The sequence below is a fragment of the Eucalyptus grandis genome, chromosome 11 (genome assembly GCF_016545825.1).
Source record: "Eucalyptus grandis isolate ANBG69807.140 chromosome 11, ASM1654582v1, whole genome shotgun sequence".
NCBI lineage: Eukaryota > Viridiplantae > Streptophyta > Magnoliopsida > Myrtales > Myrtaceae > Eucalyptus > Eucalyptus grandis.
The window spans coordinates 29,437,267-29,461,176 of NC_052622.1; the positions used below are offsets into that span (position 1 = coordinate 29,437,267).

At 38.5% G+C, this 23,910-nt stretch overlaps 1 non-coding gene and 2 pseudogenes across 1 annotated transcript; 1 reads left to right on the forward strand and 2 right to left on the reverse strand.

The window, feature by feature from the left end:
* Nucleotides 1–5,663: 5,663 nt before the first annotated feature.
* Nucleotides 5,664–5,737, reverse strand: TRNAM-CAU. The gene has a single exon. It is a non-coding gene; the product is annotated as a tRNA-Met (tRNA).
* A 21-nt stretch (nucleotides 5,738–5,758) lies between these two features.
* On the forward strand, nucleotides 5,759–6,560 carry LOC120289865 (annotated as a pseudogene).
* A 7,369-nt stretch (nucleotides 6,561–13,929) lies between these two features.
* On the reverse strand, nucleotides 13,930–21,235 carry LOC120289520 (annotated as a pseudogene).
* Nucleotides 21,236–23,910: the final 2,675 nt, after the last annotated feature.

The following is a 23,910-nucleotide window of genomic DNA, read 5'->3' on the forward strand; positions in this document are numbered from 1 at the left end:
CAATTTTGTCAGAAATTTGTGATTGAAAAAAAAGAGGAAAATTCTAAATTAATTAAGTTTAGGTTATTCATTTAGATGTTTACGTTTTCTTCTTTCTTCTCCTCCACTGCTCATCAACCAAATCGCTACCCAATCATTGTTGTGACTCGATTCTTGTCGATGCTTGCCTTGCTTAACTAGCGGAGAATTTGGGTCTCCACAAACAAAGAAAGAAGCATATGGTTTTCTTCTTGTTTTTGAATTCATGCCTCAACTGGCAGAGAATTTGGGTCTTCAACTTTGTGGAGGATGGGCACAAGGAATGGGGTGACCGTAGAAAACCTAGAGTTTTTTGTTTCTATTTTAAGATTTGTTAATTTTCCCTGGATTTTTTTTGGACAAAATTGCCCAAACTCTAGTCATCGGAAATGTTTTTTTTTTTTTTTTTTTTTGGTAAAGGTAAGAATAGTCATCGGAAATGTTGCATGCTTGATAGCTAGCGAATATTTGGCTGACTAGCAAGCTCAGGTCCTTATTTGGAATTGATTCAACCACTTCGGGTCCTTATTTGAGACAATGGGTCTACTTTAGATCTTTATTTGACACAAAGTTAATTTCGGATCCATATTTGAAAAAACTGATCCACTTCGGATAAGCACTATTACCCCCTCGAAGTCCCAGAAGAAGCACCACCCACTTCTTCTATCGCTATGTTCCAGGATATCGACTTTCCTCCTCTTGTCAAGGAAAGTTCTAAACTCTCATTCCCTGCTGCAGAAGAGTTTATTGATCCCCATGGTAGATACCGTCATGTTCCTAAAATCCCTACTCCTACTGATGTGGATGAACATGGGAGACAGAAAAAAAACCTCTGCCGCTGAAGCTGTTCTAAATTGGCAATTAGAGACTCTGTTGGCACAAAACAATGCCTTCAAGGCAATTGACTCCAAAATTGGAAATGTGCAACAAGATCTCCGAAGGTATGATGAAAGTACCGAAAAGATACTTTCTGAATTCCAGAAAAGGCTTCACGCTTTGGAATCAGGACAACATATTGGGTACCATTATCTTGAAAGTCCAAAGCCAGAAATAGAGAAGCTCAAGAGGCAAATCCAGCTTCTTGAAGAAGGGAGGTTCAGACCGTTTGACCCATTGGCACCTCCTGTTAAAACCGGGTATTTACCCCCACCGCCACAAACATCCATTTTTGCCACTATCCCAACAGATCCTTACAGAAGAGAACCGGATATGACAAACATACGAAATCACCTCAAAGCCCTCCGAAGGAAAAGGGGAAAGAAAAAATACCACCTACAGAATCAAGTTCCATTGTTATAAGAGAAAGGTTAGATCAGATGATGCTATCAAATCCATTAGAATCTTTTCTAAAGGATTTAGGCACCTAGGAACCTGACTCTGTTATCCAACAGCCTGAACAGCCTGATTATGTCATTCCAAAAAAACAGACTTTGCTCCCTGTAGAGCAAACTTCTCGTGATACTGAATCAGATTCTTCGGTATCCCTCTCCTCTTCTTCATCCTTCTCAATTCCTACAGTTGATTCCCTCCCCATTGCACCAGTAACTTCATCAATATTCATGGCTGACCCCCCAGATGATGAAATGGAATCAAACTATTATGAACCAGAAATTGGTCAGATAAGCAATCCTGCTCAGCATGTATCCATAGCATCAAAACAATTCTTCACCATTGATGATATTCCTTATCACAAATGGCCAATAAGGCTTGAAGAATTTCATACTTGGTTGAATACCCAGTCTATCACTAACCATGATATGAATGACGTCTTGTACAACTTTGTTACAAGGTTCACGAGAAGCTTAAAACTCTAGTGGCAATCAATTTCAGAATAAGACCAGATCCATTTTCTGATGTCACCAAATTTTAGCCATGCCATCACTCTCTTATATCATGTCTTTGTGGGAAAACCCATTGATCTCATAGAGATAAAAAGAGGAGAGTTTTTCGAAAGAAGATGCTGCTCCCTCCAGGAAAAACATCTTGATAAGCATTATCGAATAATGCTTCAACTTTTTTATCAAGTCGGAGCAGATCCAAATCTGAAGCATGTTTTCCTTACTTCTATCCCTAAAGAATTATCCCAGATGGTTGAAAGATCTTTCTTCGGAAAACAAAGGAGAATACAAAATGTTCCCTTAGGCAAAATACAGCAAGAAGTTCATTTATGTCTTGAAGAATTGTGCTTAAAGCGCCAGATGGTCCGTACTTACATCACAGATGACAAGCGCCTTGAATCAGCTTGTTCTCGTTAGAAGTTAAAAATCAAATGCTCCAAGGAAGACTATCATGGTACTTGTGGCAAGTATTCCCGGAAGAAGAAACACTATAAGAAGTTCTGGATAAAAAAATCCAAACATGGCTCCAAGCATTTCCGGAAGAAGAAGAAATGGCGATACCTACGCAAAAGGAAGGATCGCACAAGCCACAAAAAATCAAACCGTTGCTACATTTGCAATCAGAAAGGACATTTTGCCAAAAACTATCCTCAAGCGAGAAAACGTCAGAATCATCTAATTCATCACATTGAAAACGAAACATGTATTTCTCTTGAAAATGATGATATTGAATCCTTATTTTCTGCTGATGAAGAGCCATCTGAACAAACTCTTTGTGTCATTCCCTCTTACCAAACTTCCAGTGAGATTGAGTCAGACTCAGAGTCTGAAGATATTTTCCATATATCATCATCATCCCCAGAACCAAACCTTGACATATTTTCAAGTCAAACTACTGTCCCCATTTCCCTGTAAAAATCCTCACTTCAAAGTTTGCCAAACCCATCACTGTTATTGCTCTCATTGATACAGGAGCAAGTTGTTCAATATTAGACACCAAAGTTCTTCCTGAAGAATTCTGGACTCCTTACACCCGATATTTCAATTTTGCTTCAGGAGATACTTTCTCCACAAATGTCAGAACCACTTCTGTAACTGTCCAGTTCTTCCCTCAGTGCTCTATAACTGCAAAAATCTTTGGATCAAACCTTCCCAATAAAGATCTAATAATTGGGTGGGACATCATGACTCAAATCTCTCAGCTTCGCATCATTCCTGGAAAATGTCTTAGATATAAAGATCAATTCTCTGAGTTCGTCAATATTCAGAGACTCTTTTCCATTCAGATGAGTTTACTAGTTCCAATTATGCAAAAGTTGTTAGAATCTTGTTCAGAATCCCATGCAGAATTCACTCAAAAGTGTTCCCATCCTTTATGGGAAAATCCAGAGTTCTTTGTTCGCCTTCCTTTCAAGAAAAATGAAGACATAAACCCAACCGGGCGAGCCACATGGGAATGAAGCGAGAACATCTGGTTTTAGCTCAAAGGGAATGCTCGGAACTATAGCAACAAGGTCTTATTGAAATCTCTGATTCACAATGGGCTTGTGAAGCCTTTTATGTCAATAAGCGCGCCGAGCAAAACAGAGGAAAAATGAGATTGGTGATCAACTATCAACCCCTCAACCTTTTCCTCCAAGATGATAAGTTCCCTTTACCATCTAGAGATTCTCTCTTTAGTGGTCTAACCAAGGCCCACATCTATTCTAAATTCGACCTCAAAGCCGGATTTTGGCAATTGGGCATCCATCCTGAAGACAGATCTAAAACAGGATTCTGTATCCCGAACCAGCACTTCCAATGGAAAGTTCTTCCTTTTGGCTTAAAGGTAGCACCATCCCTCTTCCAAAAGGCCATGTGTCGTATCTTCCAACCGATCTTATCAAGTGCAGCCGTATACATTGACGATATTCTGCTCTATAATCCTGATGAGCAGTCACACTGTCAACTCCTTGAGCAGTTTGCAGAAATCGTGAAAAGGCATGGTATTATGCTTTCTCAAAGGAAGATGAATATTGCCCAGACAGAAATCGAATTTCTTGGTATGCACCTTAACAAAGGTACATATTACCCAGGGCCACATATCGCTCAAGAATTATTGAAGTTTCCTCAAGACAACTTCACAACAAAACAAGTTCAGCAATTTCTTGGGATAATTAATTATCTCAGGGTTTTTGTCCCAAACATTGCAAAGCTTCTGATTCCTTTGCAATCCATGCTTTGAAGAAGAATTCCCCACCTTGGGGAAAAGCTCGAGACAAAGCGGTTGCTGAACTTAAGGAGATTATGCGAGAATCTCCCACCATTACAAATACCATCAACAGGAAAAAGGATTCTCCAAACTGACGCCAGTGATGAATACTGGGCATCCATTCTTTTTGAAGAAATTGATGGTAAGAGACACCTCTGTGCTCATAAAAGTGGAAAATTTTCCCAAGCTAAAATGCATTACCATTCCATTTTCAAAGAAATCTTAACAATAAAAAATGGAATCAAAAAGTTTGAGTTTCATCTCATCGGCCACCACTTCCTGGTGGAATTAGACATGGCATCTTTCCCTCAGATGACCAAGTTTAAACAAAAACAGATTCCAAATTCCCAACTGCTTCGATGGGCTGGATGGTTCTCAAAATACTCATTTGAAACTAAGCATATTCCTGGAAAGAAAAATGTACTTGCTGACTTCTTATCAAGGCCAAAAGCACCAGCCGAGATCAATATGTACATCAAGAAACCTGCTTTCCATATGCTCAATCATGGAGTGAAATACAAAATTGAGAACATCAAAGATTCACAAAGCTGGAAATACCCCCAGGAGATTATTCATCAAATCCAGAACGACAGTCTTGTTGAGAACCTGGAGAACCTCATGTGTTGATTTCTAGGTTTCGTCGTAAACCTAATTGGTTACTTCCAATTACGTAAATCAATAGTTCAAACCGCACTCAAAGGTAGGGCATTTCCCATTTTTATAGGAACTTTTGTACCAGAAACAATGGTATCTCCAATTATAGCCCCTACGGGATGTAAAATATATCTCTTCTCACCATCCCCATAGTGTATGAGACAAATGGATGCATTTCGATTAGGGTCGTATTCTATGCTTACAATTCTACCATATATGTCTTTTTCATTCCGTCGAAAATCGATTTTACGGTATAGACGCTTATGACCTCCCCTCTATGCCCTGCGGTAATGATTCCTCGGCATTACGACCTTTACTACAACGATGCTGTCCATAGATCAAATTATTTCGTGTATTGGATTTCACTTGACTGTCTATGGCTCCATTGCGTGTGCTCGGGGTAGAAGTTTTGTATAAATGTATCGCCATGCTATTAATATTAAGTATTTTGATTTAAGTTCTTTTCTTTCTAAGAGGTGGAATAGAATAACCCGGTTGAAGGGTAATGATCATACGTTTGTAATGCATTGTATGTCCTAGAATAGGGCCCATTCTTCTACCCTTTCCGGGTAGTCGATGGCTATTCACAGCTACTACCTTAACACCAAAGAAGAGTTCGACCCAATGCTTTATTTCTGTCCTAGTTGATCCTGATTCGACATTAAAAGTATATTGATTTTTCCCCAATAACCGAATACTTTTGTCTGTAAATACTGCATATTTGATTCCATCCATAAATCGATTTTCTTCCCTATGAGTTCGAGTCTCAATAAGAATTGGAGTTCTTCTTGTTTGTTCATATGTTATGATATGAATATACCACATCAATTCATTATGTATGGATGATCGATTCCATTGATACGAGCCAATTCCAATAGACTTATTGTAGGGTCCCATTGGCATGCATCCAGTAGGAATTGAACCTACGAATTCGCCAATTATGAGTTGGGCGCTTTAACCATTCAGCCATGGATGCTTAGCGGGGATCCTTGTACATGGTGAATAACCAAATTCCAATTGAAATGAAATCTTTAGGAGAAATCAATGCAATTTAGGAGAAATCAATGAAAGGACATCAATTCAAATCCTGGATTTTCGAATTGAGAGAGATATTGAGAGAGATCAAGAATTCTCACCATTTCTTAGATTCATGGACCCAATTCAATTCCGTGGGATCTTTCATTCACATTTTTTTCCATCAAGAACGTTTTATAAAACTCTTGGACCCCTGAATTTGGAGTATCCTACTTTCACGCAATTCACAGGGTTCAACAAGCAATCGATATTTCACGATCAAGGGTGTAGTACTATTTGTAGTAGCGGTCCTTCTATATCGTATTAACAATCGAAATATGGTCGAAAGAAAAAATCTCTATTTGACAGGGCTTCTTCCTATACCTATGAATTCCATTGGACCCAGAAATGATACATTGGAAGAATCTTTTGGGTCTTCCAATATCAATAGGTTGATTGTTTCGCTCCTCTATCTTTCAAAAGGAAAAAAGATCTCGAGAGCTGTTTCTGGATCCGAAAAGAGAGTACTTGGGTTCTCCCAATAACGAAAAAGTGTATCATGCCTGAATTTAACTGGGGTTCGCGGTGGTGGAGGAACCTGGATCGGAAAAAAGAGGGATTCTAGTTGTAAGATATCTAATGAAACCGTCGCTGGAATTGAGATCTCATTCAAAGAGAAAGATATCAAATATCTGGAGTTTCTTTTTGTATATTATATGGATGATCCGATTTGCAAGGACCATGATTGGGAATTTTTGGATCGTCTTTCTCTGAGTAAGAGATGAAACATAATTAACTTGAATTCGCAACAGCTATTCGAAATCTTAGTTAAAGACTGGATTTGTTATCTCATGTTTGCTTTTCGTGAAAAAATACCAATTGAAGTGGAGGGTTTCTTCAAACAACAAGGAGCTGGGTCAACTATTCAATCAAATGATATTGAGCCTATTTCCCATCTCTTCTCGAGAAAGAAGTGGGCTATTTCTTTGCAAAATTGTGCTCAATTTCATATGTGGCAATTCCGCCAAGATCTCTTCGTTAGTTGGGGGAAGAATCCGCCCGAATCGGATTTTTGAGGAACATATCGAGAGAGAATTGGATTTGGTTAGACAATGTGTGGTTGGTAAACAAGGATCGGTTTTTAGCAAGGTACGGAATGTATCGTCAAATATTCAATATGATTCTACAAGATCTAGTTTCGTTCAAGTAACGTATTCTAGCCAATTGAAAGGATCTTCGATCAATCCAGAGATCATTTCGATTCCATTAGTAATGAGGATTCGGAATATCACACATTGATCAATCAAAGAGAGATTCAACAACTAAAAGAAAGATCGATTCTTTGGGATCCTTCCTTTCTTCAAACGGAACGAACGAGCTAGAATCGGACCGATTCTCTAAATGCCTTTCTGGATATTCCCGGCTATTCACGGAACGTGAGAAGGAGATGAAGAATCATCTGCTTCGAAGAAATCGAAGAATTTCTTGGGAATCCTACAAGATCCATTCTTTCTTTTTTTCTCGACGGATGGTCGAACTTCATCCGGGTTCGAATCCTACCGAGAGGTCCACTAGAGATCGAAATTGTTGAAGAAAGAACAAGATGTTTCTTTTGTCCCTTCCGGGCGATCGGAAAATAAAGAAATAGTTAATATATTCAAGATAATTACGTATTTACAAAATACCGTCTCAATTCATCCTATTTCATCAGATCCGGGATGTGATATGGTTCCGAAGGATGAACTAGATATGCACAGTTCCCATAAGATTTCATTCTTGAACAAAAATACATTTTTTGATTTATTTCATATGTTCCATGACCGGAACAGGGGGGGATACACGTTACACTACGATTTTGAATTAGAAGAGAGATTTCAAGAAATGGCAGATCTATTCACTCTATCAATAAGCGAGCCGGATCTGGTGTATCATAAGGGATTTGCCTTTTCTATGGATTCTTACGTATTGGATCAAAAACAATTCTTGAATGAGGTATTCAACTCCGGGGATGAATCGAAAAAGAAATCTTTATTGGTTCTACCTCCTCTTTTTATGAAGAGAATGAATCTTTTTATCGAAGGATCAGAAAAAAATGGGTCCGGATCTCTGCGGGAATGATTTGGAAGATCCAAAACCAAAAATAGTGGTATTTGCTAGCAACAACATAATGGAGGCAGTCAATCAATATAGATGGATCCGAAATCTGATTCAAATCCAATATAGCACCTATGGGTACATAAGAAATGTATGGAATCGATTCTTTTTAATGAATAGATCCGATCGCAACTTCGAATATGGAATTCAAAGGGATCAAATAGGAAATGATACTTTGAATCATAGAACGATAATGAAATATACGATCAACCAACATTTATCGAATTTGAAAAAGAGTCGAAGAAATGGTTCAATCCTCTTATTTTTATTTCTCGAACCGAGAGATCCGTGAATCGGGATCCTAATGCATATAGATACAAATGGTCCAATGGGAGCAAGAATTTCCAGGAACATTTGGAACATTTCGTTTCTAAGCAGAAGAGCCGTTTTCAAGTAGTCTTCGATCGATTACGTAGTAATCAATATTCGATTGATTGGTCTGAGGTTATCGACAAAAAAGATTTGTCTAAGTCACTTCGTTTCGTTTTGTCCAAGTTACTTCTCTTTTTGTCCAAGTTTCTTTTTTTGTCTAACTCACTTCCTTTTTTCTTTGTGAGTTTCGGGAATACCCCATTCATAGGTCCGAGATCCACGTCTATGAATTGAAAGGTCCGAATGATCAACTCTGCAATAAGTTGTTAGAATCAATAGGTCTTCAAATCGTTCATTTGAAAAAATGGAAACCATTATTATTGGATGATCATGATACTTCCCAAAAATCGAAATTATTGATCAATGGAGGAACAATATCACCATTTTTTTTCAATAAGATACCAAAGTGGATGATTGACTCATTCCCATACTAGAAATAATCGCAGGAAATCTTTTGATAACACGGATTCCTATTTCTCAATGATATCCCACGATCAAGACAATTGGCTGAATCCCGTGAAACCATTTCATAGAAGTTCATTGATATCTTCTTTTTATAAAGCAAATCGACTTCGATTCTTGAATAATCCACATCACTTCTGCTTCTATTGTAACAAAAGATTCCCTTTTATGTGGAAAGGGCCCGTATCAATAATTCTGATTTTACATATGGACAATTCCTCAATATCTTGTTCATTCGCAACAAAATATTTTCTTTGTGCGGCGGTAAAAAAAAAATACGCTTTTTTGGAGAGAGATACTATTTCACCAATCGAGTCACAGGTATCTAACATATTCATACCTAACGATTTTCCACAAAGTGGTGACGAAAGGTCTAACTTGTACAAATCTTTCCATTTTGCAATTCGATCCGATCCATTAGTTCGTAGAGCTATTTACTCGATCGCAGACATTTCGGAACACCTCTAACGAGAGGACAAATAGTCCATTTTGAAAGAACTTATTATCAACCTCTTTCGAGATATGAATCTATCGATTCGAAGGGAAGAACTTGTATCAGTATCTCAATTTCAATTCAAACATGGGTTTGATTCACACTCCATGTTGAGAAATATTTACCATTCGAAAAGAGGAAAAAACGGAGTCTTTGTCTAAAGAAATGCGTTGAGAAATGACAGATGTATAGAACCTTTCAACGAGATAGTGCTTTTTCAACTCTCTCAAAATGGAATCTATTCCAAACATATATGCCATGGTTCCTTACCTCGACAGGGTACAAATATCTAAATGGGATATTTTTAGATACTTTTTCAGACCTATTGCCGATACTAAGTAGCAGTCAAAAATTTGTATCCATTTTTCATGATATTATGCATGGATCAGATATATCATGGCAAATTCTTCAGAAAAAATTCTGTCTTCCACAATGGAATCTGATAAGTGAGATTTCGAGTAAGTGTTTACATAATCTTCTTCTGTCCGAAGAAATGATTCATCGAAATAATGAGTCACCATTGATATCGACCCATATGAGATCTCCAAATGTTTGGGAGTTCCTCTATTCAATCCTTTTCCTTCTTCTTGTTGCTACATATATCGTTCGTACACATCTTCTCTTTGTTTCCCGAGCCTATAGTGAGTTACGAGACGAGAGTTCGAAAAGGTCAAATCTTGGATGATTCCATCATACATGATGGAGTTGCGAAAACTTCTAGATAGGTACCCTACATCGAACTGAATTCTTTCTGGTTAAAGAATCTCCTTCTAGTTTCTTTGAAAAAATTAGGAGATTCTCTAGAAGAAATACACGGTGCTCCTGGTGGCAACATGCTATGAGGTGGTGGTCCCGCTTATGGGTTCAAATCAATACGTTTTCAAAAGAAATACTTGAATATCAATCTCATCGATCTCATAAGTATCATACCAAATCCCATCCATCGAATCACTTTTTCGAAAAAAGATGAGACATCTAAGTCATACAAGTAAAGAGATCTATTCATTGATAAGAAAAAGAAAAAATGTGAATGGTGATTGGATTGATGATAAAATAGAATCTGGGTCGCGAAGTGATTCGATTGATGATAAAGAAAGAGAATTCTTGGTTCAGTTTTCCACCTTAACGACAGAAAAATGGATTGATCAAATTCTATTGAGTTTGACTCATAGTGATCATTTATCAAAGAATGACTCTGGTTATCAAATGATTGAACAACCGGGAGCAATTTACTTACGATACTTAGTTGACATTCATAAAAAGTATCTAATGAATTATGAGTTCAATACATTCTGTTTAGCAGAAAGACGGATATTCCTTGCTCATTATCAGACAATCACTTATTCACAAACCTCGCACACAGACCTATTCAGATTCAATGGAGGTTCGATGCTTTATCCTTTTGGGTTAAATATGAATTATCCATTCATTCATCCTCTTATCTGGAAGGAAGATGATTTCCCTGAACAACTCAAAACGTTATTGTGGTACTTAACAAATAAGTACCTAATAACTTTTGAAATTCCAACCAGAAGATTCATTGCCAACCTCACAAGGATATTCCTGCTCGGAAGAAATATCGAAAAAGAATGTGATAGAAATCTTTTAGATTTTCTAAACTGGTTCTATCATCCTACATGTTGGAAACAAGACTTGGAAAAAGAATTGAGATCCATGACGCCAAATCCTGAGGTCCACACCATCCTGTTTTTCCGACGTCCATGGAATTTTTGCAGAAATAATGGTAGTATTCTCGATGCACCACTAGAAATAGGAACCACATCCTATAAACCTAATTTGAACAGCCGAGAAGCCCGGATTTACAAATCTTATCCTAGATCTGTTCGACTTTGTGAACATGAATATCAAGAACTCCAGAGAATCCTATGCCAAGAAAACAAGACCATTCCTGAAGATGTTTGGAATAATGTACCCACTACGTGGGATCATTATGACCTAGCACCAGAAGCTAAGGAAGCACTCGGACAATACAGACAAGCCACATCGTCCCAAGAGCCTGAAATGACCAACGAAGATGACATTGTCCAATCCACCCAGGACCCTATGCACGCTTTGGAGGACCTCTATCTCAGGATCCCTACGAACAATTCCAAAGCATGGACACATCTTTCTATGCACAGCCATCCAACTGGCCTCAGCCAAGAATTCCTGACCCTCAAGAAGATGAAAATACAAACTGGGCTGAAGAAGAAGCATCACATTGGGCTCATGAACAAGCATTCTTATCACGAAGGCTGAATCAAATTCTCTCACCTGAAGACCTTAAAGCCCTTGAATAGAAATACGAAGCACATCTCCTAAAAGATAGCTCAGATGACTCAATTTGTAACTATAATGCTCGTGACGGACGAGACCGTTGAGTCCGTACAATGTCACTGTAGCAAAATCACTGTTCACTTTTACTATAGCACTAGGCTAGGGAAAGTATTGTTCACAGTAGAGTTACTGTTCATAGTGTGCGAATATTTCCCTCCCGAAAGTTTTCAGTGCCTCTGTTTGTATTTGGACCCGTGAGCTAGGTTCCTGTGTGTGTCATTGTGACCTCTTATTGCCTATATAAGGCAAGGAGGGTGTATTGTTTTGGGCAGAGTCCCCTGAAGTAAAGTGTGTGCTTTGTGAAAATCTCTCCATGGCTTTCTAATTCCCTCTTCTTCTCAAGCCTGGTAGGATCCTTCAAGAAATGCAGCTTGGGTAGGTTAGAAATGTTTCCATCCTAGCATCTCTGAGTGTCTCTAGGCTCTGAATTAAAGGGTTGAGTGGTTTTCTGCTAAAAAGCTGTCCTTAAAGGGCTTGAACGGGAGTTGTTCGCCCACTGTGGGATGCATACCTGCAGGAAATTTACTCTCCTTCCCTGGTTCTCAGTCTAGGTCTAAAAAATTCATCATATCTTGAAAAAAATTCAAAATTTTTTCATTAATTTTTGAGCCATTTTACTCGCTTCGTGAGTTTAGTCTAGCTTGCCAAGTTAAAAGCTCAGAACCACTAATTCGAACCCACTCATCACCGATCCAATAAATAAAATGTAAAAAATGCAAATTAAAAATAAATGCATTTAAATCTATATGTTATGCAATTAATTAATTAATTTTTTTTAGGGATAAAATTACCATAATTTTTTATATAATAAATAAATGATTAGATCGCCAAAATTTAGGTGTCACCAATGTTTTGCCAATTGAATTCATTCAGTCAATTTTTACCGAGAAAACATTATCGTCGATGCCGGTCATTCCCGCATGACATGGCTAATTTTAACATTGATAATTCTTAATAATATTTTAATATTTTCTTAATTATGTATTTATTTATTATCGTCTCTATTTTTCTTTCTTTTTCCTCCCTTCTTCTTCCTCCAGCTAATCATCTAGCCTAAGCGATAACCAAAGACCGGCTAAATGCATCCACCGTTGAAGGGCGACCCCATTGAAAGCTAGCGAGGCTCGACCTCACCTAATATGGTGAGGGTAATCATTGTCGATTGTTTCTTTTTGTCAGTTACTGAACATCGCCCAAGCTTGACAACTAGTTGGAAGAAGAAGGGACGGGAAAAAAAAAAAAGAAAGGAAAGAAAATATTTAATAAATAAGGAATTTGAAAAATATTAAAATATTATTAAAAATTATCTACCTTAATACTGGTCATACCACGCAGACATCAACGTCCACATTCTCGATTTCTAACCAAAATGAGTCGGATGGACTAAATTGGCAAATCATAAAAAAGTTTGGGATTTAGTTGACAAAATTAAAAGAATTACGACTAAATTGGCCAAAGTGTAATAGGTTTAAAACTTTTTGAACAAATTTCCAGTAGAAAAAAGTATTTAAAGCGAACTCGATCTCATTATTTAATGATCGACTCTAGTAAAGTCTCAAAATAAAAAGTCTAGCTACATTTTAGTCATAATTACTGGCAGTAAAGTAACAATAGGTCCAAATAGTGTGTGCTACAATCCATTATTTAACGAGGCTTTTTGATTGCTAGTTCAAATATACTATGTCATTTTTGGAGACAATGACATGATTGGGAACTTTCTCCAATATTGGGAATAATATATCATCCCGAAATATTTCTGGGGCCTCTTGTAAGAACTCGGTCCATTTCTCTTATGGCGTTCTCTGCACTTTCCAGCTACCTGTTCTCTTGTGGCGTTCAGCTGATTTGGCTTATTTTTTTGGTTCGTATATTGAAGGAGGTTCTTGCGTCGATTCCTTTTGCTCCAAAAATATCCAATTCGAGATCGCAGCAGTAGGCACCCAGTTTGGCAGGCAACTAGATAAGCAAGTGATGACATTTGATTTTTGGAAAATTCAGTTGTTGATCCAATTAGATCAACCCTAAGTCCAGCTTCTGTGATATTTAGAAGATGGCGAACTTTTACAGTGAAATTGTTTTCAACATTCAACATGCGGAGTTCGTTAACCGGTCTTCCTAGTTTTGCTGAGTCTTCTATCCTGTCTCAGTTGCACAAGCTGAGGAATTTGTCTAGGCTGGTCGATTCTGCACTTGACTATTAACTAAACTACTACCCAATTCCCACCTAATTTGCTATGATGCCGAAATGTTAAACCTCCTGAGTCACAACTGCCTAGAGGAAAGCTTCAGAATATAGAGACCAACACAGTGAAGCCTTTGACTGACACATGAAGGAATGGATGTACTGCTAAAAAGCATTATGCAGAAACAAGATCCTACACCAGTAACTTCACATCGTCTTCAACTAGAAAGATAAAGTGGACATAACTTTCACCGGACTTTATATTATCGTACATCACGATTCATTTGGATCCGGGAAGCGACATATTCTAGTATTCAACATCAAGAACGAGATGCAGCATATATGAATCATTTAGCTCAGTCATAGTTCAGAGGTCTTCTTGTTTACTGCTCAAGGATTCTGCAATCTTCTTGGCAATGCAATATGCAGTGGACTCAATGGTGATCATGGGGTTGACCCCAATTGCTGTAGGCATCAAGCTTCCATCACAGACAAACAAGCCCTTAGCTTCCCAGCTCTCCCCGCTCTCATCCACTGCACCATCTCTCTCGCTAGCCCCGATCCTGCAACTTCCCATGGGATGTGCACAGCAGTACAAGTTCCACAGCTCTTCTCTGGACGTGGGCCCTCCACTGATCACGATGTCGTTCAAGAACTCTTCGATGTCTTCTTCCTTAGTCCCTTGGCATTTCATCCTCTGCCCATCGCTCCTGTGCGTTCCCACTTCCTCAGCGCCTGCAGCAATCAGTATCCTCAGGGCTTGCCTCAGCCCGATTTTCATGTTCTCCTTGTCGAATTCGCTTAGGTTGTAGACGATTTCCCCCTCCTCTCTCACTTCTCCCGAGCCCTTGTCTCGGACCAGTGTAAAGAGATGGGCAGTCCTCGAATACTTTCTCATTCTTTCCTTCATGTTGGCGCCCGAAGTCCAAGGACATAAGGCAGAAAATAGGCCGGGCCCGAGGGAAGGAGTTTCTATAATCGCTGGGACAGGGGCGCCAGTTTCCGAGACAACCCTGTTGAGCGAAGTGATGATTCCTCCTTCGTATACTTTGCCTTGGATCCCAGTCAGATTCTCTGGGAAATACCCCCAAGCGAAAGCGCACGGGTGTAAATGCAGGTTCGTCCCAATGTTTGGGTTCTTCAGGCCGCTTGAGATCAGCAACGGTGGCGTTGAGACTGCGCTGCACGCAGCGATTGTCACTTTAGCCTCGATGTGAAGCTCCTTTGTAACGTCCTTGTTGAGGACAGATGATGCAATCACTCCTAAGCATTTTTTGGGTTTTTCTCCAAGTAGGGTATTTTCCAGAATGAGCTTCTTGGCCTTGCAACCCGTTAAGATGACCGCTCCATTCTCTACTGCGTCCACCAACCACGTTGAATCGGTCCCCTTCTTGTCCCCTGTCCTACACCCATAACAGCAAGATCCACAGAAATGACCCTCTGATGAATTCCTAGCGACAGCTTCGACTTTCAAGCCAAGACTCTCACACCCTTTCCTGAGAATTTGATTCTGAAACCCTTCCTGTTCACATTTCTGAGTGACACCAATCTTCTTGCAAACAGTATCCATAGCAGAACCATAGTCAGGTGTTCCGAAAAGCCTTATCTTGTGATCCACCGACCATTCCTTCAGGACATGGCTTGGAGTCCTGATGCAAGCCGACCAGTTCACAGCAGACCCACCACCCACGGTGGAGCCGGCTAGGACCACGATTTTCCCGTCGACAGTGGAGAGCAGTGCGCTGGATTCATACAGCTGATCCAGTGATGGCCCTTCTAGTGACGAGTAATCCTGAGGGACGAAGTAATTGCCCTTTTCGAGAACGACCACTTTTTGGCCTGAGTGTGCGAGGACTGCGGCAGCAACGCCTCCACCACAGCCGGAGCCGATGATGACGACGTCACATTTGATCTTGAAGGCGTTGTGCTGCGGAATTTGAGTGACTTTGAGTCCCTTCTGGGTGACGGATTGAATGAGGGACGAGTCAGTTTCATGCACGGTTTCCACAAGGCCTCTTTGAAGGGGCCTCTCTTGCTTTTTATGGGACTCGTTGAGTTTCTGTCTCCTGTCCACTCGGTACCCGATTGCTTCCCATGCTAGGTTGTTTGAGTTTTCATCTGTCTGCAAGAGAAAACGAGGAAGATAAAAGAAGAACAGAATTAAATCAATGTCTACGTATTATTTTAGTGTGGCACACTAATCTTCAAAAGTTCTGGACGCCTACTTGACCCGTTTTAAATAAGAACAAATTCTTTCAAAGTTGTAGATTTCTAAAGAGTCAATAAAAGTATATATAAAATAAAATTAAAAAACTGTTGGCGGAAAAAAGATTATAAGTCGCAAGTTTTCCTATAACTTGGATAACCACTTGTACAATATGAACAAATTGTCAACAATTCTGATATTTTATCAAATTTTATTCGCTTTTCTCATCAACACCTTTAATTAATTAACTGTTATATGATTTATCAACTTTTTTCCAATTAAATTACCATTACCAGCTCTCATTTGACTGACTCAAGAGTTGCCACTTTTCATTGCGTTGCTTATCAATCATATTTCTAGGATTAACTTTCGAACTAATTTTGTATTTTGAACTCTTATTTAAACTAGTTAGAAATGTTTATTTGGTTTTTTTAGACTACCAATTTTCTCACCAATGCCTTTAATTTATCGATTGTTTTATGAAATTACTAGCATATATTTGAGTGACTAACTAACTTTTCCGGGTTAAGTAACCCGATATAAAAATGATCAAATAAACGTTTGTAACCAATTCAAATGAGAGATGGTAACTAAATAACAATTTGGTATAATTGGAGAAAATTTTATAAAACTTTTAAATTATATTTACTGATTTATTATTAAAATTGATTACCCAATAGCATGTATTTGCTTCATATAAAAAATCATCTATCGATTTTTTTACCATCACTAATTAAAGTCTACGAGCATGGAAAATGATTTGTATTTTTTAGCACGGAACAATAAAAGTTCTTCCCTTTATTGAATTCAGTTTGCGAAATCAATTTACAAAAAAGGATGCGATTTGAATTTTAATTAACCGTTTCATAGGATCCACTATTTAAAGTGCACTTTGCCAATTTGCCATTGTCATTTGTGAAATAATTTGGTGCAAACTATAGAGACATAAAAAGAACATGACAACAACGTAACCTTACCCTAGTGTAGAAGATGAAGAGGCAGTAAATTTTGATCATCACGAAGACAACCTCAGGGGAACCACGAACTTCTGTCTCGACCAGTTCATGAGAACTCTCTCTCTCCTCTCCACAGGCATTTCAGAGAAGTTGAGGATGAATGGCCATGTCGAAGCCAAGCATGAGCCCCAGCACAGCACGAGCGTTCCCAGCCTGAAGGACAGCATCTTCAGCACTATGCTCACCATCACGACAACTTGGCGTTGAGCCCTCTTCGTCAAAATCTCTGCAACCTGCTCTCCATTATCATGGAAGGAATCAGAAATAAACACCTGCCATGGGTTCTGATAGAAGTGAACTATATAATAAGAAATTAGGGTCATGTCGTATGTATTAAGATTGGTCTATGAAATTGGTTTGGTGTAACGATTAGTTTTCCACGAGAAAGAATTAGATCATTGACGGTTCGAAGTGAAACAACAAGAAAGGGGACAGACTTTTGGAATTTCGATTAAATTTCTTGTAAGAAAACAAGACAATGCACGGTCTTGGATAGAAGAGAATTGCATTCTTTCCACACCAAGATTTCCATCCATCAATCTAAGAAAAAAAAAATAGCTAAGACAAAATCACTTTTCTAAATTGTTAGAAATAAAAAATTTCTATTATTAATTTTGAAATAACCAATCTTATCCATAAGTATCCAAATGAAACTTCACATGAAAAGCCTTTTTTTTTTTTCTTATAATATAAAATAAAGAATCAAATTAGGGATTGGCTCTCACAGCACGGATCAGCCACTTCTCCGGACAAGATAAAGCGATCCTACAGAAGGAAATTTCGAGAACCAGTGAGTCAAGAATCAAAGCGTGCGCGTGGACATGAATTTTTGGATCAAAGTTATGTTTTTGTTTTGTGAGTATTTTAACCGCTCACATTCTCACTAAACACTCAACGAACGGCGAACAAAATTGCTTGCGAAGATTCATTGCTTTGCTGACAACGCATGCTCTAATTACTCTCCTTCCAGTGGCCTGCCATCTACTTAGGGCGCGTTTGTTTTGCACCGTGTTTCTGTTCCCAGGAACAAAAATTTCTGTTTTTTTGTTCCTGGGAACAAAAAAGGAACAGAAACGCGTTTGGATGCGTTTCTGTTCCTTTTTTGTTTTTTTGTTCCCAGAAACAAAAAGGGAACAGAAATAAGAAACAAAAAAATTTTGTTTCTTATTTCTGAAACATATTTGAGGAATAAAAAAGAAACAAAATCGTGTTCTCCTGCGCGATCCTCTCCTCCTGCAAGCGTCTCCACCGTCGTCTTCTCCGGCGCCTCCCACTCTCCGGTGCCGACAGCCGCCTCTGTCTCGAGACCATCCAGCTTCTCCACCGTCGTCCTCTCCGGCACCGACAGCCGCTGCGAGCGTCTCCACCTGTGAGCAGGTAATGTAGCTAGGTCGCGGGTCGCTGGGCGGCGACGGCGGCTGCGGTGCGGGGCTCGGCCGTGGGGTCTCGAGCGGCGGACGTCTAGGAGCGGAGCGGCAAGGATGGCCGGTCGAGTTGTGGGCCGGCGCGGGGTCGACGATCGAGCGGATCTCGAAGTCGTGGGTCACGGCGCGGTGAGATCGATGCGGCGATCACGAACGAAGGCTCGAGACTTGCAGATGCGTCGATTGGGCATGAGGCGGAGGGGCGGTCGCCGATGCGGTGCCGGCGAGGAGGTGTCGAGCGCGGTCGCCGATGCGGTGGAGGGAGACGACGGTGTGGCTCTAGGTCATCGTCGGCACGGCGCGGCGAGGCCGACCTCGCGCCTGGCTGGGCGAGCTCGATCTCGCCAAGATCCGGCGAGGCCGAGCCCGCCCATCGGCCGGTGAGCCTCGCCGTGGCCGGGCGAGGCCGCCGGCCCTCGTTGCCCGGTCGCCGGCCATGGCCGAGGCCAGCGATCGGCCAAAAGAAGAAAAAAAGGAAAAAGGAAAAAGAAAAAGAAAAAGAAAAAAGAAAAAAGGAAAAATAAATAAGAAAAGTAAGAAAGAAAATATAAAATAAAAATAAAAATATTAAAAAATTAAAAGAAATAAAAAAATTATACAAACTTACCAAACATGTTTATATTCTTTTTATATTTCTAGAAGCATTTACCAAACGCGTTTTTGTTCAAAAATTGTTCCACGGAACAAACACTTTTTTATTTATGTTCCGAAACAATTTTTAAACAAAAACGTTACCAAACGCACCCTTAGGTTCCATTTATTTTATAGAAAACAACTTTCCGGAAAAAAAAATCAGCATTTGATTAACAGGAAATAAACAGTCTAGAATAAAAGACACTTTCAAAAGTAGTAGATTTTCTCTCCTCTTTCTTTCACTTAGACCAAGCATGTTCTTCCGTGCACTCATTATTATTGTTTTTTCTTTTCTTTTTCTTTTTTATTTTCTTTTTTTGAAATATCAAATTTTCAATTATTTATTTCCTATTCTTTTATTTTCTTTTTCTTCTTCCTCAAGCAGTCGTCAGCCATGATGACGGTCAACAACCAACCACAAGCAAACTTGAGCCTCATCGAATTGTGGTGAGCTCAAAGGTCACCGATCTTGCAAGGCTCAAGACCTCACCAGATGCCTATGGCAAGGCTCAAGCTCACTTGTTTGGTGTGGCCTCTAGGCTTGTTGGCCTATGGCGAGCTTTAAGCTCATTGGCCTTGAGTGAGCTTGACCTCGTTAGATTTGGTGAGTGGAGCCTTGCTTGAGGTTGGGAAGGCTTGGCTTGCTAGAATTTGGCAAGCTCAAGGTTGCCTATGACCAATCACTATCCGTCACCGCAATAAAGGAAGAAACAAAAACAAAAAGAAAAAAAAAAAAAATTAGGAACTTTTTGATAATTTTCCTCAAGAATAGATTTTCCATGCCAAATGGCGAAAATATTTTCTAATTCATTTTTAGGTTTCAACCAAATATCGAAAAATATTGTCATTTTCTTATAAAAAGATTTTTTGGAAAATATTTTTCAAAAACTGATACATTGTCTGTGAAACAAATGGAATATTATTATTGATTCCAATTTCAGGAAGAGGAGAGGAAGAGTACATTAAAGCTTCATTCATTTTGCAGAAAATGTGGCATTTTTGAAAAATATTTTCTAAGAAGCTATTTTCCAGAAAATGTAATTATTTTCTAATATTCATATGAAATCTGAAAATAAAGAGGAAAATATTTTCTTTTGTTTGGTAAGGAAGATCTTTTCCTCCATACACTCTTTTTCATTTATTCTATTTTTTTAATTGATTTTTCCATTGCTTGTTGGCCTCAAGGTTCACCAGATCGATGAGCCTCGAGCTAGACACTTGCGCTCGCCAATTTGCCAAGACAATGGCCAGCGATTGGCCAATAAAGAAGAACAAGGAAAAGAAAGAAAAGAAAAAAAAAAGAAAAAAATAATTCGAATTAAAAAAGAAGGAGGAGGAGGAGAAATTGAGGGCTTGTATGGGTATGAGATAAGAGATACCAAGTGAGGAACATATTTTTCCCAAGCAATTTATTTTTCATCAAACAAATGCATGAAAATATGAAAAATAATATTCTGTAAATTGTTTTCTGCGAAACGAATAGAACCTTAGAAGAAGATGTGAGGCACTTAACAATTTTCTCTCAATTAAAAGGTAGATGAAATGGAAGAACAAGGGAGTAATCTCACACTTAGAGATGAATAAATGAGTGGCACGAAGAAACTGAACTGATAATATCATGTCAAAACATCTAAAATCCTAGACAAATTACATAAAGCACGTGACCAAAATATACTGCCAGTACGTGGTTCAAGCAACATGAGTCTAGACAAAAATACCTGTCGAAACTAAAAGTGTCGGTGGCTATAATTGGCCGCCAAAGATGTATTAATTAAAGGTTATATGCTTCATGAAATGTGATAATAAAAATAGCTAACTACTTTTTCTGTTTCTTCGAATTTTCCCCTGATAAAAAATTGAGAAAGATAATTTCACCTCGTCGGGAACAGAAGGCTGAGACCCAGACGCGCTGTAGAAGCCATGCAGAGCCGGATCATCATGTGGTATTTTGGGGTTGATGGAGTCGAGCGAGACGGAAGGGATTAGGGTTTCGCAGATGGCGGCAAGAGCTTGAATCTGAGCTGGAGAGAATCCATGGCCGTATCTACTCTCTCTCCTTCCTCCTCTCAAGAGAGGATGGCACTCCCCCGCCATTCTTTTTAGCTTCTGAAGGAGAAGAAGAAGAAAGGATAAGGATCCCAAACTGGTGAGTATCGAGTGGCTTCTGGTGGCTTGCCTATATTTTGCTCCAGAGGCCAAGCATCTATTTATACACACTCGCACACAAATATTTCGTTCTTGGAGCTATTGCCTAACCAGCAATGGCACGGTGCTAACGAAAATATCTCCGCATTTTGCACATTTGGCTTCTGTTAATTTCACAAAAAATGAAAGATTGAAAAAACATTTCTCCAAAAATAATTAATAATATCTCTTGAAATAACCAATTAATTGAAAATGTTTTCATTATATAAAATAATTTATATTTTAAAAAAACTTTTGTAGACGATATAAATATTTTCCTTTTGTTCATCTAAGCGATGGGATAGAGAATTTTTAAGATAGATATTTTTCAAGACCCTTAGCATTGTCCTTGTCTGACCGATTTGTTGCGGTTCTCAGACTTTTCCAAGCTGGGGTACTCTTCTTGTCTCTTTTATGCGATTTTTATGCGTTGGGGTCCCAAAGCTTTATTAATAAAACGATCGATTAAGTGTATATATATTTATTAGTCTCTTCAAAGTCATCAGTACCATCATAGATATAATTAGAGGTACTATCAATGATGCTTTCAAAAGATACAATCGTTTGCTTTTAAGCAAAAGACAAAAACAAAAGAGAGAAAGAATCATCGACTACTTTTAGAATCACTGAAACAATCGATTAAGAGTATATATTTATTAGTCTCTTCAAAGCATCAGTACCATCATAGATATAATTAGAGGTACTATCAATGACACTTTCGAAAGATACAATCGTTTGCTTTTAAGCAAAAGACAAAAACAAAAGTGAGAAAGAATCATCGACTATTTTTAGAATCTCTAAAATGATCGATTAAGTGTATATATTTATTAGTCTCTTCAAAGTCATCAGCACCATCATCCATATAATTAGAGGTATTGTCAATGATGCTTTCAAAAGATAGAATTGTTTGCTTTTAAGCAAAAGACAAAAACAAAAGAGAGAAAGAATCACCGAGTGTTTTTAGAATCATTGAGTGTTTTCGGCCCTAATCATTAGTTATGGAGGGATTAGTCATACACCGAAAGGACATACATTTCCTCCTAAGCGGTCTCATATTTAGGAGCCGCGATCCTTCATCATCTTCCAAGTTGTCTAGTTCTACTTGCCTTTTTCCCCTGACTAAGGGTGGAGTTTTTCCCAATCAATAAATCTATCAAGTGTGCTTGGAAGACACAGCGTATAATCCAGAAGACGAGTAATCTCTCTATGGTTCTTAGACTTTTCCAAGCTGGGGTATTGTTCTTATCTCTTTTATGTGTTGGGGTCTCGAAGCTTTACTAATGAAACGATCAATTAAGTGTATATATTTATTAGTCTCTTCAAAGTAATCGGTACGATCATAGATATAAGGATTAATATCTTGAAAAACCGCAAACTGATACACATCTAACAAATTTACTCTAAACTAATTTTTGACCATTAAAAACCCCAAACTAATACAATTGTGACAAATTTACGCTATGTTAGTTTCCGTTAAATTTTACTATCAAATTATTAAGTTGAATAACATATGACAGTTGACTGATATATTAATCTGGGATTTTACTCTCTGTTTATCATAGTTTACAATTTTTGTGCTTTTTTTTTTGTATTAATCCAATTTAACAGAGGGTATATTTGTCATAAATATCAATTTGGGGTTTTTGGCTATCGAATAAATTAATTTGGGTAAATTTGTTATAAATATATCAGTTTAGGGTTTCTTATGGTCAATTGGGTAAATTTGTCAAAGTTGTACAAGTTTAGGGTTTTTCATGATCAAAAAAATAATTTGGGTAAATTTGTCACACGTGTATCTAGTTTGAGATTTTTCAGGGTATTAACCCTAGATATAATTAATCAAAGGTACTATCAATGATGCTTTCAAAAGATAGAATCGTTTGCTTTTAAGCAAAACACATGAACAAAAGAGAAAGAATCATTGAGTGTTTTTAGAATCACTGAGTGTTTTTTGGCCCTAATCATCAATTAAGGAGCGATTAGTCATACACTAGAAAGACGTAAATTTCCTCCTAAGTGATCCCATCTTTAGGAGCCGTGATTCTTCATCATCTTCTAAGTTGTCTAGTTCTACTTGCCTTTTTCCCCTGACTTAGGGTGGAGTTTTTCCCGACCAACAAATCTATCGAGTGTGCTTGGAAGAACGATGTATAATCCAGAAGACGAGTAATCTCTCCGCAGTTCTTAGACTTTTCCAAGCTAAGGTACTGTTCTTGTCTCTTTTATGTGATTTTTATACATTGGGGGTCCCGAAGCTTTATTAACAAAATGATCAATACCATCATAGATATAATTAAAGGTATTGTCAATGACGCTTTCAAAAGATAGAATCATTTGCTTTTAAGCAAAACACAGAAAAAAGAGAGAGAAATAATCACCAAGTGTTTTTAGAATCACTGAGTGTTTTTCCGCCCTAATCATTAGTTAAGGAGGGGTTAGTCATACATCAAAAAGATGTACATTTCCTCCTTAGTGGTCCCATCTTTAGGAGCCGTGACCCTTCGTCATCTTCTAAGTTGTCTAGTTCTACTTGCCTTTTCCCCCCTGCCTAAGGGTGGAGTTTTTCCCGATCAACAAATCTATCAAGTGTGCTTGGAAGACACAGCGTACAATCCAGAAGAAGAGTAATCTCTTTGTGGTTCTCAGACATTTCCAAGCTGGAGTACTATTCT